Source organism: Protopterus annectens, chromosome 5.part0, assembly GCF_019279795.1.
Source record: "Protopterus annectens isolate FY-2018-M chromosome 5.part0, PAN1.0, whole genome shotgun sequence".
NCBI classification, from domain to species: domain Eukaryota; kingdom Metazoa; phylum Chordata; order Ceratodontiformes; family Protopteridae; genus Protopterus; species Protopterus annectens.
Window position 1 is genome coordinate 1,287,649,358 of NC_056735.1, and position 17,826 is coordinate 1,287,667,183.

A 17,826-nucleotide genomic window follows, 5' to 3' on the forward strand; every position below is an offset into this window, starting at 1 on the left:
TCACCACAATGGATCACCTGTCTGCTCATGACTGGCAGTGGAGTTTTATGATGTCGAGTCGCCAGCCCAGAGCCCAACCTTCCACAGAAGGCACACACATACGCACTCACACCTAGGGCCAATTTGGAGTAATGTCTGTATTATTTTGTAACATCACATTTCAATTATATGTAACTAACTTGCCATAAAAACACAAGTTTACATAGAAAGGACAAAACCTCTAGCCAAACACTTGGACAACCTGCCAAAAATGTACAGGTCAGAGGTATGCACACACAAGGATCTGAGTTCTCAGATTAGAAAGATACCACACAAGCAGGATATCCCCACCCAGTATATCACCAGGTTGCTGGACTGGTCACACAGCTGTGTGTCATTACTATACTGGTTGTAGCCGCACCTCACAAACGGCCTTGCTAGGTAAGAATTTACATAGCTGCCTTCATAATATTGGTCTATGGCTCATACAACTAGTATTACTCTGGTAAAACACTGTGATGATCTGAGGATGTCTGGTACTAGGTAATGACACAATACATTTCAGTTTCAGACAACAGATATGCCAGAAATTGTCTGCTAAACAAAACAAGTACCCTGAGGAAAATCCTGTGTACACCTGAGAGGAATGGCTGTAGCACACAAAGCCCTGGACTGGAGTACATCTATTTCTGGAATGGAGTCCCTCCCTAACTATAGAAGGCCACACTGGGCATGCTCCTACACTTAGAGAATCACAGGACATGTTGGAACCCACATCGGAATATATGACTGTATTGTGTATATATGTCTGTGAATACAGATAGCTATGTACACCTCAACTGTCCCCACACACACACACACACACACACACACACACACACACACACACACACACACACTCACACACACACACACACACACACACACACACACACACACACACACACACATCAGACAGGATTACCCTCAGCTAGCTGTAGGTGGCCCATATGTGATATATCTGTCGCTATTGCATGATATACACACAGACATATATATGGGCAGGAGATAACAATGTGTCAAGAATACATACACATAGATGTGGAGACCTGAGAGACAGACAGTGATACAGAGAGAGACACAGGAGGACACAGACAGAGTGAGTCACACGCATGGATACCCTGAATGGCATACAGTGATGTCCTACTGTGGACAGTGGCATACCAGTTGCAAACAGTCACACGTGCCAGCATAAAAGATGAGTCCCATTGTGTAGCAATACTGAGGTTGACTTTATAAGAGTACATCAGCTGCCTGTGTGTGTGTGTGTGTGTGTGTGTGTGTGTGTGTGTGTGTGTGTGTGTGTGTGTGTGTGTGTGTGTGTGTCCATAGATCCAAGTATTAGGTGACTCTTACCACTCAGTACACTTCACATTGACCTACTTCACAAGATCTGCTGCTTTCATTCACCTTAAAAGTACCATTGGACACCAATCACTCCTATAAGCTCTATACCACACTCCATAACTGCGTAACACTATAGTACAAATAACTAGATAGGTAGGGGCTCTAATCTCAATACTGGCAAGTGTGTGTGTGTGTGTGTGTGTGTGTGTGTGTGTGTGTGTGTGTGTGTGTGTGTGTGTGTGTGTGTGTGTGTGTGTGTGTGTGTGTGTGTGGTGTGTGACAGTTGTGTATGTGAGAGTGAGGGTGTGTGTGTTTGTTTGTAGGTACCAGCTGTCACCCCAGCAAGCTCCATAGCATATGTGATAACTGTGTAACAAAATAATGCAAATCACTAGCTTGACAGTGGTTCTAATCACAGATCTGGCAAATGAGTGTGTGTGTTTGTAAGAAGAAGTATTTTGATAAGTCTCCCACCCACTGCCCTAGTTTATCAGTCCTGCTTATGTAATTCCATGTATCAGCACCTTTGGCCAGTTGTCATCCCACTAAGCTCTGTAGTGCCTGCAATAACTGTGTAATACTATAGCACAAAAAACTAGATAGGCAGGGGTTCTACTCTCAGATCTGCTAAATGTATGTGTGTGGGTGTCTAAGTGCGTATGTTTGTAGGAAGAAGTATTTTGATAAGTTTCCTACCCACTGGCATACTTTATCAGGCCTGCTGATGTATTCCCCTTATCAGCACCCATGGGCAGTTGTTAGTCCAGTATGCTCTGTAGCGGGTGCAATAACTGCATAACATTATAGTACAAATAGGTAGATAAGTAGGGGTTCAGCTCTCAGATCTGGCAAATGTGTGTTTGGGTGTGTAAGTGTGTGTGTAACTGTGCATGTTTGTAGGAAAAAGTATTTTGATAAGTTACCCACCCACTGGCTTACTATATCAGTCATGCCAATGTCACTCCCCTTATAGGTTCATAGGTTTGTACTAAGCTAATGGTCCTGGAGCCATTACAAACCAAGCCCATAGAAGTGCCCTGCTATTGTGCCACCCAATGTTAGTTCCCAGTGACACCATCAAGTAGAGCCACTGGAGTGATCCCTGGGGTGAACATTCAATTACTCATCCACTCATCATGATCTCTCTGGAACAGGGTCATCTAGGTGCTTTGCTTGACATATGGGAAGTCTATTCCAGGGCATGTGCAGTCTCTAGGTGAGGAACCTGTCCCTCCAGCATGTTGTGTTGATTGTGGCAATGAGGTTGAGGTCCCTGCAGTGTGTGGTGCAGAGAGATTGGGATGTCTTTAGATGTAGCATTTGTAAAAGAGCTGGGTCAGACATGGTTTTGCAGGTCAAGCAGAGATCGCCTCTAAGTATGTGATGTGAGGCTGAGAATAGCTGGAGTCTCTTGAGATTGTCTGTGTAGGACATGTGTTTAATGCCTAGGATCCTCATTGTGAGGTACTTCTGTGGCCTCTCCAGCTGTTGCAGGTGTCTAGTGAGGTACATTCCAAATGGGCCGTTATACTTAATGATTGGAGTAATGAGGGAAGAGTACACAGAGATGATGACCTCCTCCTTTCTGGATGCAAAACCCTTGGTAATGAGATGTGTCACATAGAAGGATTTCCTGACCACAGTGGCAATGTGGTGGTTAAAGGAAAGATTGCTGTCAACCTGTGTTCCCAGATCTCTTATAACACCTACAGTGTTCAGTGGACTCCCATCGATGTGGTACTTAGAGGGAACTGAGATTTTACCAAAGGGGTTGATGATGCATTTTGTGGTGTTAAGCTTCAGGCCATGGTTTCCACACAAGTCAGTAGTCTCAGTGAGGCCTTTCTGTAGGATGTCTGCATCATTTGTGGAGTTAATGATGGCTCCCAGCTTGCAGTTGTCTGTGAACTTGGTCAGCCAGAGTTCTTTTGTGTTGGCCTGAACTCCTGAAAAGTACATGCTGAACAGGAGAGGACCCAGGACTGATCCCAGTGGGACTCCACTCATGACTGGTCAGCAGTCTGACTTGGAGTCCACACATTTCACACTGTGTGTTTTATCTGTGAGCCAGTTTGCAACCCACCTAGTGATATAGGGGTTGATGCCTAGTTTGGTGGGTCATCCATAATTCCTGCCTGAGGAATAGTATCAAGATCATTGGCCATTTTGATTTAGGCTGTATGCAGTGCCTTACTGTCATACACAGCTCTGCTAACTGACTCAAAGAAGTCAACCAGGTTGAGCAGGCATGATCTTCCTTTCACAAAGCCAAATTGTGTGGGGTCCAGAGTTAGGAGATTACCTATATATTTGTTCCTGATCAGGCACTCCATAGCTGTACATATCAGACTAATCAGGCTAATGGACTGATAATTCCTAGGGTCTGTAGTTGCAACACCTTTATGAAGAGGGATGACTGTAGCAGTGCACCATTTGGGAGGGTTAAAGCCTGAGGTGAGGCTGTGACTGAACAGGGCACACAGATGTGGTGACAGGTATCTTTGTAATTCATGTAGAACACAGCCAGGGATAATGTGGGGGGTCCCATGGAAGCTGTATTCTTGCCCATGGACAATGCAGGTGTAACCTGGGTGGCAGTAATCCTGGGTGCCTGGCATTCTTCTAGTATTCTGATTGTTTCCCTAGGGGGAGGGAGGGGTAAAGCTGTCACTGAATGTGTTGGCAAGAATGTTGGCAATATCTGTTTGTTCACTATAGGAGGTAGTATTGTGCAGTAACTCAGAGCACTTCTGGGTATTGGCGTGGAGGTTCTTGATATCACTACCAAAGGATTTGTGATTGTTGTCAGTGTCTGCTGCAATTCTGCCATCATAGGTGGCTTTAGATGATTTCATGAGGTATCTCAGGTTGTTGTTGAGGCTAATAAGGGAGTTTCACCACTCTTGGGACTCCATCTTTTTTTGCAACAGTTTCTTCCTTCTGTTGTACAGGTTATTAATGGCAGGGAACCACCAGATATGCCTCCAGTGTTTGGAGGAGAGTGTCATGGTTCTGTTGGGTATGGCTAGTTCCATGCATTGATGTACATGTATGTGCAGTGCATTAGTGTATGATTCAGCAGTCATGCAGGTATTTTCCATTGGCATGGGTGCTGTGAAGATAGCCACCTCTATTCTTATGAGTCCAAAGTCAGCTTTGGAGAATTTTTTCAAAGTTGTTACCTTTGCGGGGGGTGTAGGTGAGATGTGGATTTCCATAGTGATTGCTCTATGTTGGGTCTGACCAGGTAGTGAATGACTACTGTTGTCAAGCAACGGTCCCATATGTTAGTAATCAATGCAGATCAAGGATGTTGCTTCCTCTACTGGGAGTCAGAATGAGCTGTTCCAGGCCACTGGAAATGATGACTTCTAATGAGTGTTGGGCCAGTGTATTGGTGCTTGAGTATCTCACCCAGATGATGGACAGGTAGTTAAACTCTCCTAGTACGAGAGTGTTGGGTTGGACCTTGATAGTTTCCAGGGTGTTCAGGAATATGGATTGAAAGTCTAAGGACATGGATATGGACCTATAGCAAGTTTTGACCTGGACTGCACTATTACCCAATGTCAGTTGTATCTTAAGTATATCAGATGCATTATGCTGGGATACTACTTTCGATGTGTGCATATCCATTATTAATATGGAGACACCACTGCCTTTGTAGCTGTGGTCCATGTTTTAGGGCTGACAGGTGTGGAATGAGTTATAGGCTGGTAGTGCAGGGGTGCTGTCTTCTGCTGTAAACCAATTCTCGGTTACAGCACAAATGTCAATGTTCTCCATTTTGTAGAGTGCTTTGAGTGGCTGCATCTCGAGATGTAGATGTCTAGTGTTGAGCAGCATGACCCTCAGATTGCATATATGTATAGCTGTTATGGTGGTAATTTGATTTTAGAACACTGCCTATAAAAGCACTATAGGGGTGGCAAGACACTTAGCCAGTACCTGGAAATCCAGGGGTGACAGATGCAGGCCATCTCTGGCAAGGCATCACAGTCTGTCAGTTATGTCATCCCAAGCAGACAGATACTGGATCCCATAAGAGAGACAGCAGACACTTAAGCCAATTGTTGAAGTCAATCATTTGTTGTTTGTACTGCAGTATCATTCTGGGTGACAGTAGTATACTGCTCAGGGCTACTGTCATATCTACCTAGCCCACATAATCTGAGAGATCCACCATGTCTCTTTTCATATAGTCCATGGAGGTGCATCTCAGGTCATTCACACACACATGGACAATGACAGAGTGATACTTGTTGTGGAGTGACCTGACTGGGTGTGTTATGTGTTGATTTCTGGCACTGGATAGACAGCTGTTACCTCCTCCATGTTCAACCTAGTGAGTGGGAGATCTGTGTGCCTCACTATTGATTCACCTATGATTACTGCATCAGGCAAGGTGGTTGGCCTTTGGGGCTTAGATTGAGGGGTACACTGTGTAGGCAAGATATGTGTTCTGTGGTTTGTGCTGTGTTGTGGTGGTTGAGTGGGTGTCTGTCTTGGTCATCCCCGCTGTTTGGGTAAATGTCTATTGAGTGCCTCTGTGAAGGTGGGTGTGTGGTTATTGTTTATATGTCAAAGCTGTGATAGTGGGTGTTCTGGAGGGGTATGTGTTCCATGTGGTGTGTTGCAGGTGTTGACCCTTCTCCTCTTGACCAGCTAGTCCAGGCTTTGCTGGAGAGTACATATCTTCCAATTCAGTGATATAGGGGTATCTCTCACAAGTCTGAGTGTTGGGAGTTTAGAGAAGAGGGTTGTCCGTGTACATGAAGCAGTTGCAACAGTGCCTCAGAATGCCCAAGTGCATCAGGTTAATGAGCAAAAGCACAGAGAACTGCACGTTAAGTATGGCAGGGGGGGTGGTCATAACTACTAAGTACTGGAGCTAATTCCATGAAGAATGACTACTGCTGATGGCTCTCAAGTGTGCTAGAATAATTGATAAAAATAACCTCTTGAAGTACAAAGCTATTATTCTATTTGAAGTGCAGGAGAGAAAGAACTAGCATGATCTAAGGGGAAAACTGAAGGCAGACTTTCTGGCACCTGTAACATTTTACCTCAGCTGTGCAGTTGTCAGCACCTTTGGTCAATTGTCAGCCCAGTAAGCTCTGTAGCATGTGAGATAACTGCGTAACACTATACTACAAATAACTAGATAGGTAGGGGGCTTAATCTCAATACTGGCAAGTTTGTGTGGGAATCATATTCTGTGTGTGTTATACCATTCTGAGTTGTGCACTACCCTGTAAACTTCCCATCACCCTACTTTACTAGGCCTGTGGATGTCATTCACCTTAGAAGTACCTTGGGACTGGGTGAAATTATGTACGTTTTGTGGCACATCTAATAACTGTGTAACACTATAGTAGAAGTAAGGAGATAAGTAGGGGCTTCAATGTCACTAATGGCAATTGTCTGTGTGTTTGTGTGGGAATCATATACTGTGTGTGTTATAACATTTTGAGTGGTGTACCATCCTGTAATCTTCCCATCCCCCTACTTTACTAGGCCTGCTGATGTCATGATGTCATCCACCTTAGAAGTACCTTGGCACTAGGTGAAAATATGTAAGCTCAGTGGTGCATCAGATAACTGTGTAACACTACAGTAGAAATAACCTAGATAAAAAGGGGTTCTAATCTCACTACTGGCAACAGTATGTGTGAGAATCATGTGCTATGTTTGTTATACCATTTTGAATTGTGTACCACCCTGTAAACTTCCCATCACCCTACATTACTAGGCCTGCTGATGTCATTCACCTTAGAAGTACTTTGGGACTAGGGGAAAACATGTAAGCTCTGTGGCATGTTTGATAACTGCATAAAACTATAGCAGAAATAACTAGATAGGTAAGGGTTCTAATCTCAATACTGGCAACTGCATGTGTTTGTGCGGGAGTCATCATATACTGTGTGTGATATACCATTTTGACCTGTGTACCACCCTGAATTCTTCCCATAACCCTACTTTACTAGGCCTGCTGATGTCATTCACATTAGAAGTACCTTGGGACTAGGAGAAATTGTGTAAGCTCCATGGCGCATCTGATAACTGTGTAAAACTATAGTAGAAATAACTAGAGAGAAAGGGGTTGTAATCTCACTACTGGCAATTGTGTGTATGTGTCTTTGGGTGAAGATCATATCCTGTTTGGCTAATACCATTTTGATTTGTGTACCATGCATGCCTGTTTACCACCTCCCAATGGTATTAGCCAAACAGGCATGCATGGTACACACATCAAAATGGTATTAGCCAAACAGGATAATACCATTTTGATTTGTGTACCATGCATGCCTGTTTACCACCTCCCAATGGCATTACTTCATACAGCGTGGTAACAGCATCTGCCTCACATGCAGCATGTTAAACCATTGTCCACTCCATACCAGTCCTCTGTACAGATGTCTGTGGAATATCCAGATGTTTGCAACCTATATGTGTTATATGTCCCTTAACAATGCCCATATATGTGATATTGTTGCCAAATTGGCCACAGTGAGTGTAGTGATACACATATCAGCACCAGGCATCATACCTGATTGAAACATCATGCTGATACAACACCTGCTACACTATCACTTGTCCAGGCTTATAGGAGAAATACATGACTGCACATCCTATTTCTGGTGGGTTATCTCACTATCCATGAAGGCATTCAGAACATTACATCTTGGAAGAGGTAGTGTGTTATGTCCCATGCATATAATCTATGTGGGATATGTCATGTGTATGTTGTAGTACAGTACATCAAGGTGGAAATGTAGGTTTACTAATCTCTCTAATGCCAACTGTGTTTATGTTATTGTGTGTGCATCTCCTGTGTCAGTTCTTACTGTGTGCATGCAAAGGATATACCATTTTGTCTTCCTGTTCCACCCAGTGAACTCAGGAAGACATACCACAAACATGTCACACACAGTATCATGCATGTCATCATCAACTGCATCAGGATTGAGTGTATGGGAAAGAAATGACAGAGCCAACAGGTGTTGACATGTGAATCTCTTGCAGTTAATGTAATGGCTATGCTTGTGAGGGATCTGCTGACAGTACTGCAGTAACCTGTTCTGTATGTATGAGCCTGTGTTACTACACAACACTGAGCTGACATATCTGAAGGATACCTGTCTGTGACACACAGCCACAATGCCAAAAGGTATGCAAGGTCATACTGTCTGACAACAGTGTCCCTCACACACTGTTGCATGCATGCACACCTGGTACATGTGCATATGAAGCTGTACATTGCCTATGACATGGTTGGTGTATTCCCACTCTGCCATACTCCCTCTTGGGAAGGTCTGCAGGGCCAAAGCCTGCAGACACACAGACACCTGGAACACAAACAGAATACAGCATGTCAGACTAAATTCAGTCAGTAGTAATCACAGCAATAATGCATCCTGGCAAATAGGGTGTATACGCCTATATGTGTACCCATAACAAATGCAAGCAGACAGCACCTTACATACTATTACATAGCTACACTGTACTATATTCACCCTGTGCATCAGAACCATATTAGCAGGTCCCTGCATCAATGGTATGAATGACAGAGATGTGGCATAGGTATCATTATATGCACAGGGTGTGGTGTGGGTTTGTCAGAGGTCAAGGCTGGTCCATATGGTTTACATCATGTGCGTGTGTTTGGATTGGTATCCAATCGATGGGCTGTGCAGAGGTGCAGTGTGTGTCTGGAGGTGACCTGCCTGTGATACAGATGTGTGTGTGCATGTATGCACACAGTCACGCCATGTGGCTGCCCTACACAGTGGTACATTGGACAGCTGTGGACCGTACATGGCAGGGTGTCCAGTTCACCATCTCCAGCCACAGACATGGGAACTGGTCCTGCCAGGGGTATCAGTGGCACCACCAGGCCCAAGGCCAGATGCAGTACTGCTTCCTGATGGTGACTGCTGTCTGCTGGATCCATGTAGACATGACCACATGCCCATGGCCTGCTCTGGTGTGATGTGAACAGCAACCTCCCTTCAGTAGTGCTGGTGTCACTGCCACAACAGGAGTGTGAAGTTGCATAGCCTCGTAGACTCTCAGCTGTTGTTGGTGCTGACATACTTACATCTCCCACCACACACTGTAGCACAGACATGCCACGGTCAAGGATTGCCAAGGTCTCACCCTACCATCTATTCATGACCTCAGTATTTTGACATGTGGTCTCAACAAGGTCATGTATGTAAAAAAACAAAATGGCTGGGAAGGGCCACTTGTGCAGACAGCACAAAGATACAAAAGATGCAAATGTCAGCTTGCATATACACAGTACCTGTAGTCTACTGTTGGTGTCAAATATTTCACGCTGTTCAGCTTAAACAACCAACAATAAGCACACCTTGCTTATCAAGCGAAGTTATAAGAGAGAAATTTTCAAGATACAGCTCCAGCTATTCAGCTCCAAGCTCAAATGTGCAACCAAAGCTGCTCACAAATAGTCCTGATAATGTTTAAAACATAAACCTCCATCTAACAATGCTTGTACAACATCAACTCCAAAGACAAGCGTTAGGCGGATTCTAAAATAAATTGCTTTTATTATATAAAACTGCAAGCGCTTTCGACATAAGTCTTTTTCAAGCCAACAAACAGTTTTCCAACAGGAAGACACATGCTTTATATTCACATCAATTGTGATGTCATTTCCTATTAAAAATCTTAAAGTCATACTCTCTCAGCAGAAGTTCATCTAAATCAACTATGTATGTGCTTTGAATGCAGTTACCATATTTAACAGTCGTGCACATATTAAATTTCTCTGCAAATCAGTCTATATACGATTTTAATACATATACTAAAAATTATTTAAAACTTTAAAAAACATTTAAAATATTTAAGAATAAAGTTTTTAAATTAACACCACCATGACTACAGGCCCAGTTCTGGATTTGGAACAGCATCCCCACAGCAGGCCACTGCCACCAGTATGATTCACCATAGGGATGTTGGTGTTCAGGTTAAGAGGGGTGTTGCTTGTGCACCACATATACCTTTTGGTATTGTGGCTGTGAGGTCAATCCATAATCTCATTACACCATAGCACATTTTCACACATGCCTTTGGGAGACTTCATGTGCTGTATTACAAATCGTATCCACCCCTGGATGTTTTTTGGTATGGGGAAATGCTTCCATCTTCTGACCATACCCCATAGGCCAGACATGCAGAATACAGCAGAGTGTTCTTACATGTAGTACACAACACCAGTACTTGTAAGAGATTCTTGCAACTCCCTCAGTGTTGCTGTATGTCTCCCGGCAGCCTCCCTGACCAGGTTTTGATATGTCTTGTTAACAATTTTGGAGGGACGTCATGTTCGTTTGAACAGCACTGTTGTCCCATATTCAATCCACCTTTTGACCACTTTCTCCACTGTGTTCCATGGTGTATGCAATGCTGTAGTAATGTTGTTGTACCCTACTGTTGACAGATACCTTTCAAATATGAGATCCCTTTGCTGATTTGTAAGCTGTCTGCAAACCATGGCTGTTGCAGGCAAATGAGCAAATGTCAGGAATATCCTACTTGGACAGCAGACTGTTATTTGGTGTCACTCAGAGTGTCTTTACTTGATGTCAGATGTGTACTTAAGCAGACTGAATGCTGTCAATAAGTCACAAGCTGCTGCAATAAAATATTATTTGAAGGGTGTGCACACATATGCATCCAGCTTATTGTAAGGTTTGTATACTTCATGTTTGGCGCCCAACATATTGATTGGTTTTACAACCAAATTGTACATGTCATAGGTAACATTACAGGTTTGAAAAGGTGTGGACTGACATACTGTGGTCTCAGTTTGTATATATATCACAAACATCTGGCATCTTAGCAGGAGTGTGTACACTGTTTATATCCACTGTATGAGAGTAATGTTTCACACATGTCCCTATGTTAGGCCATTTGTCCCCCCATTTTGTTGGTCTCTGTCCAGAAGTCTTGCACTGGCAGGTTGTGAGGTATGCTACAGGGATGTTACATTCTCTTCAGATAGGCCGCTGTGGTGACCACTGTGATCCATTGCAGTTAACCCCACCACAAGTGAACATAAACATAAAGCAATATGGTTATGAGTGACAGTTTTGTGCATGGTACATTGCATGGCCTTCACATGCCTGGGGTATTGGCAAACCACAACAGAACAATTCCATACACACCAGCTTCAGGCTGCCATCCCACATGCAGACTGAATGGACTTAGGTAGTTGTGGGAGATAAGTATTGTCAGCAGACTCACGTGTGGCATTGGCACAGGAGGGATGCAGCATGTCTGCACATTTACAGTACAACCGCCAGTACTACACAATTTGCTGTTCTTCACCATAGATGTGCACTTCTGTGCACTAGAAAACCCCATCCACAACTGCAATCTGACCTGACACATGCACGTAGATACTCTACAAATACAAGTATGTCTGCTACACTAGTCTAGTAATCTCCACTGGGGCCTTACCTGCACACTCCTCATCCATTGCATGGTTGCCACCCACCTCCAGCATGTTGGGGGGTCTATACCCTGATGTTGTACTGGAATGGGTGCCCCAAGATTGCTGAGAAGCTCCTTGGTGGGTGTCAGTGGGGGCTGCATGGCTGAGCCCCCACCTGTGGCTGTGTGGTCCCTGGCTACTGCAGCAGCCCTTTGCCGAGCATGGCATATGAGGTCATTTGCAAGATGCCTTAGCTGCTCGTATGTATGTGCTTGCAGGCTGACATCATTTACCCTGTGGACTAGGTCATCCCACAGGCTGGTCCTCTCCTGCAGATGTTGCTGGCTCCGGCCAAACATTATGGCATGGTCCCGTAGTATGGCTTCTATGATTATATTTGTCTTAGCCGCTGAGAAAGTAGACCTTTGCTGATGTGACATTGCACCTGGAAGACATAAAAAGGGAAACACATCACAGGACCTCATACATTTGGCAACAGTATGTACAGAACCTGCACAGCTACATTGAATACCAGTGACTTCCACTCACAACCACAAGATACCCCTGTAATCTATCAGCATTGTATCTGCTTGCATTGCACTGCTGGTCCTGATGTGTCATATTCCCCACAATGAGGGCTAGTTAATTTCATAATCCTCTACTCCTCATTCATGTCTGTGTAGAGGGATGACATATGGCCATCTTCAGTGCATTTGGGGTGTTGATGGTGCCAAGGTTTGGTGTGACTACACTGTGTAATGGAGCTGGGAGCACATGCCTGAGTTCATGTAGGATGTGGACAGGGATGTTATCAGGTCCCATGGATAGTTACGTTTGTTGCCTTTCAGTAGGCAATATGTACCTGCTCACTGGTGATGAGGAGAGGGGTGTGGATGCTGTGCATATCCACCTATAATGATGCTGAGCTATGGGGTGATATTTGCTCTAAACCTATGTGCAGCAGGTTTGCTGTAGCTATGTTGTGTGTGTATGCAGTCTGACTGACCACCATTACAGGGTGGGTTGGTTCGTTGCCTCTGAGATTACAGACATATGTGAAAATGGCCTTGTGATTGGCCTTGGTGGATGTGTCCAAATTGTACTCATAGTTAGCCTTACAGTACTCCACCTGTGACCTTATATGCTTGATCAGACAAAAGCTGACGTGGTGCCAAGTTCATGCCAGCTCCTAATTTGTCCTATACAGCCAATATAGGGACCAAGTCTGTGGTTTATGTATTGCTGTTGTCCAGCAAAGAGGATTACTCTACTTTGATGGAGGCAGGTTTTACAAATAAGGTATTGCTGAGTCCGTACAGCTATGTTGGTGTTCATATATCTGTTTGTAGTAGGCATGGACTCACAGTCATAACACAGCTGAACACCTCTCCGATTTCAAACAGATAATCATGCTTATTGTAGTAACCATGGCAGGGCAATGCAACAACCAGTAGCTGTAGAAATGTCGCTCTGTTGGATGCAAGTAACTAAGATTACACACGTGTACAACATGTGCAGCTTATTTACCTACCTTCTACCCAGTCTAATGTACAATTCTCAAATTCTCACAGATCTTAACTCAGCACTCCTGACCAAACTCAAATCTACCTACAACAAGGTAGCTAGATTTGCTGCCCAACAAACCTACAAATCCCATCACTGTCTCTCTCTAAAACATCTAAACTGGAATGAATTACCCCACCAGCTTCTTCTCTCTCAGCTCCAGATCATCCATTTTATTCTATACCAGCCTTCCTACTGCCCAGCAATATCCCCTCTCATCTCCCATTATTCTCCCTCCAGACCTTTTCAAAACCCTAACCAAGACCTACTACAAATCTACAAACCCAAGTCTAAATTTGGATGCAATGTGTACAGCTATCACCCCACTATTGCCTGGAATAGGCTCCCACTAAAAATCAGGACCCTTACACATCCTAAACAATTTAAGACAGCCACCAAAGAGCACTTTAAAAGTCACTGGTCCTGCCACTGCACTCTTCCTTCTTAAATATCCCCTACTTCTCATACCTTAATCTACTTTCCACCCTTAACTCACTCTTCTCACTAGCTCTCTCTAATTTTCCTTGACTACTCTTTCTACTGTCTTCTAAAATCCATTAAGCAAATTGCCTAAGAGAAACATTCTATTGTAATTGCCTTGCCTTCATGCAACTACATTATGATAAAACTGGGTTTTTGTTACCACTTACCCCAAAAATTATATTCATCTTAATGACATATTTATTTTTATTTTATTTATTTTATTTAAGTTTGATGACCGGGGACGTCCACTGGGCCAAGAAGAGCCAGTTTTCAGTGGAGGCCCAGGGAGAAAAGCTCCACAATAATTGCAAGTTACATTTCACATGTTACATCTTGAAATAGTTTTGCTATACTCCTGATTATTGACACTGTATAATATTGTATTGCTGCTTAATGTCTTGTAATTATCATGTAACATTGCTGTTTAATGCTAATGTATAATGAACATTGTATAATATGTTGGAGCTTTTCTCCCTGGGCCTCCACTGAAAAAGGGCTCTTCAGCTCAGTCGGACAATCCTGGTCAACAAATGTAAAATAAATAAATAAGTAAATAAATAAATAAAATTTAACTGACATTTTACATCCCATGTCTGTTTTTATGAGGTGGCCAGATACACCTACTCATATTGACATGTGCACAGGTAATACCTGATATACATTTCTGTTCAATGTCAGTATAGCACACTGTATTCACACTCTTGCTGCCCAGTCATCCCTCTCAACCTGTTAGAGCAGGACATCTGTAGGACACCACATATACATGGGGGGCAATGAGGCATAATTAGTGATACTTGCTTTAATATTGCTGTAACACAGTTGAGTCATTCAATAGCACAGTAGCATTTGCATTGACAGACATACCCTAGAGGATGTCCAACACTCATATGGCAGGAAGAGAGGAGAAAGGGTAGGAGTGTGGCAGTGAGGGTAAGAACTTTTAATGTTGGCAGTATGGCTGGTACAGGGACAGAGCTAGCTGATATGTTGGCCAGAGGAAGGTGGATATATTGTGTGTGCAAGAGACCAGATGGAAAGGGAGTACTGCTAGTTGTATCAGAGCCAGGTCACAATTGTGCTATCAGGGTATGGATGGGAGGGGAAAGGGAGTAGGGGTTATCCTGATGAAACAGTATGCCAAAGGTGTTTTTGGAGAATGACATGAGTGTCTGATAGAGTGATGTTTATGAATCTAGAAACGGATGGTACAATGATAAATAGTGTTAGTGCATATGCTACGCAAGTTGTTTGTGCAGTGGATGAGAAAGAGAAATGTGAAGTCAGTTGGATGACATGGTGAGGACTGTACCCAAGGGTGAGAGAGGGGTGATTGCAGCAGATTTCAATGGTCATGTTGGTAAAGGGAACAGAGGGGATGAGGAAGGGATGGTTATGTATGGTGTTAAGCAAAGGAATGCAGATGGTAAGATGATAGTGGATTTTGCAAAAAGGATGGACATGGCTGTGGTGAATTCATACTATAACAAGAGGGAGGAGCATAGGGTGACATACAAGAGAGGAGGGAGATGCACACAGGTGGAATATAGCCATTGTAGGAGGGCTAGTTTGAAGGAGATTGGAGACTGTAAAGTGGTGACAGGGGAAAGTGTAGTTAGGCAGCAGAGACTGTTGGTCTGTATGATGACATTGATGATCAAGAAGAGCAGGAGTATGAGGGCAGCACCAAGGATCAGATGGTGGGAACTAGAAAAGAGTGATTGTGAGGTGGAGTTCAGGAAAGAGTTATGACAGGCACTGTGTGGCAGTGATGATTTTCCATATATCTGGGTAAGTACAACAGAGCTAGTAATGGAGATGGCTAGAAAGGTGCTTGGTGTGACATGTGGATGGAGGAAGGAGTACAAGAACACCTGGTGGTGGAGTGAGGAAGTACAGCACAGTATACAGAGACAGAGGTTGGGGATGAAGGAGTGGGATTGTTGGAGAGATGTGGAAATTAGACAGGGGTATGAGGAGATGAGGTGCATGGCAAAGAGAGAGGTGGCAAAGGCTAAGGATGAGGCATATGACAACTTGTATGACAGGTTGGACACTAAGAAGGGATGGCAGGACTTGTACCAGTTGGCTAGACAGATGGAGTGAGCTAGGAAAGATGTGCAGCAGGTAAGGGTGATAAAGGATAATGAGGGAAACATACTCACAAGTGAGGAGAGTGTTTTGAGCAGATGAACAGGTTACATTGAGAGGCTGATGAATGAAGAGAATGAGAGAGAGAGAGAGGGTTGGATGATGTGGGTATGGTGAATCAGGAAGTGCAATGGCTTACCAAGGAGGAAGTAAGGATAGCTATGAAGAGGATGAATACTGGAAAGCCTGTTGGTCCACATGACATATCTGTGGTAGTATGGAGGTGTTTAAATGAAATGGCTGTTGTGTTTTTCACCACATTGTTTAATGATATCTTGGAAAGTGAGAGGTTGCATGTGGAATGGAGAGAAAGTGTTTGTGTACCATTTTAACAATAAGGTTGATGTACAGAGCTGTAGTAACTACAGAGGGATAACATTAATTATTCACAGCATGAAGTCATGGGAAAGAGTAGCGGAAGCTAGATTAAGCAGGGCAGTAATGAGTAGTCATCAGCAGTATGTTGTCATGCCAGCTAAGGGCACTATAGATGCGATGTTTGCTCCGAGAGTGCTGATGGAGTAGTACAGAGAAGGTTGTGAGTTGCTTTGTGTCTTTCTGGATGTAGAGAAAGCATATGACAAGGTGCCCAGATGGGAGTTGTTGTATTGTATGAGGAAGTTATGAGTGGCAGAGATATATTTAAGACTGGTACAGGATATGTACAAGGGTGGTGTGACAGTGGGTGAGGTCTGTAATACGAGTGACAGATGCATTTAAGGTAGAGGTGGGATGACGTCAGGGATCAGCTGTGAGCCCTTTCTTAATTGTAATGGTGGCAGATATGTTGACAGACAAGATCATACAGGAGTCCCCATTGACTATGATGTTTGCAGATGACATTGATCTGTACTGAGAGTAGGGTACAGACCTAGGAGACCCTGTAGAGGTAGAGGTATGCTCTAGAGAGGAGAGGAATGAAAGTCAGCAAGACTAAGACAAAATATCTGTCTGTGAATGAGAGTGAGGGTAGTGGAATGCTGAGGATGCTGGGAGTATAGTTGGCAATGGGAGATGAGTATAAATGACTGGGATCAACATTTCAGAGTAATGATGACTGTGGAGGACAGGTGAAGAAGAGAGTACAGGCAAGATGGAGAAGGTGGAGAAGAGTGTCAGTACTGATTTGTGACAGATGAGTACCAGTAACAGTGAAAGGGAAGGTCTACAACAGGTTAGTGAGACCAGCTATGGTATATGGGTTGGGGACAATGTCACTAACAAAAGGGCAGGAGTCACAGTTGGACATGGCAGAGATACAGATGTTATAATTTGCAATGGTTGTGACGAGGGTGGACAGGATTAGCAATGTGTATATGAGAGGGTCAGCCCATGTTGGACAGTTTTGAGACAAAGCCAGAGAGGCAAGATTACATCAGTTTGGACATGTGCTGCAGAGGGATGCTGAGTATATTGGGAAAAGGATGGTAAGGATGAAGCTGCCAGGTAAGAGGAAAAGAGGAAGGCCTCAGATAAGGTTCCTGGATGTGGTGAGAGAAGACATACAGGTGGTTGATGTGACAGAGCAGGATGCAGAGGACAGGCAGAAATGGCAACAGATGATCCACTGTGGTGATCCCTAACAGGAACAGCCAGAAGAAAAAGCTGTAATGACAGTCTTCACAGATTTGCCAATGATTTGCCAGGCATAACACAACTGTATAAGTAAATGACTACAAATATGAGGCACACATATGGTCAGTGTGCATAACACTGGACAGTTTAATGGTATGAGCTCAGTATATCACATGCAGTTCAACACACACATGTGCAACAGTACTTTACTATGCAAATGGCATGTATAG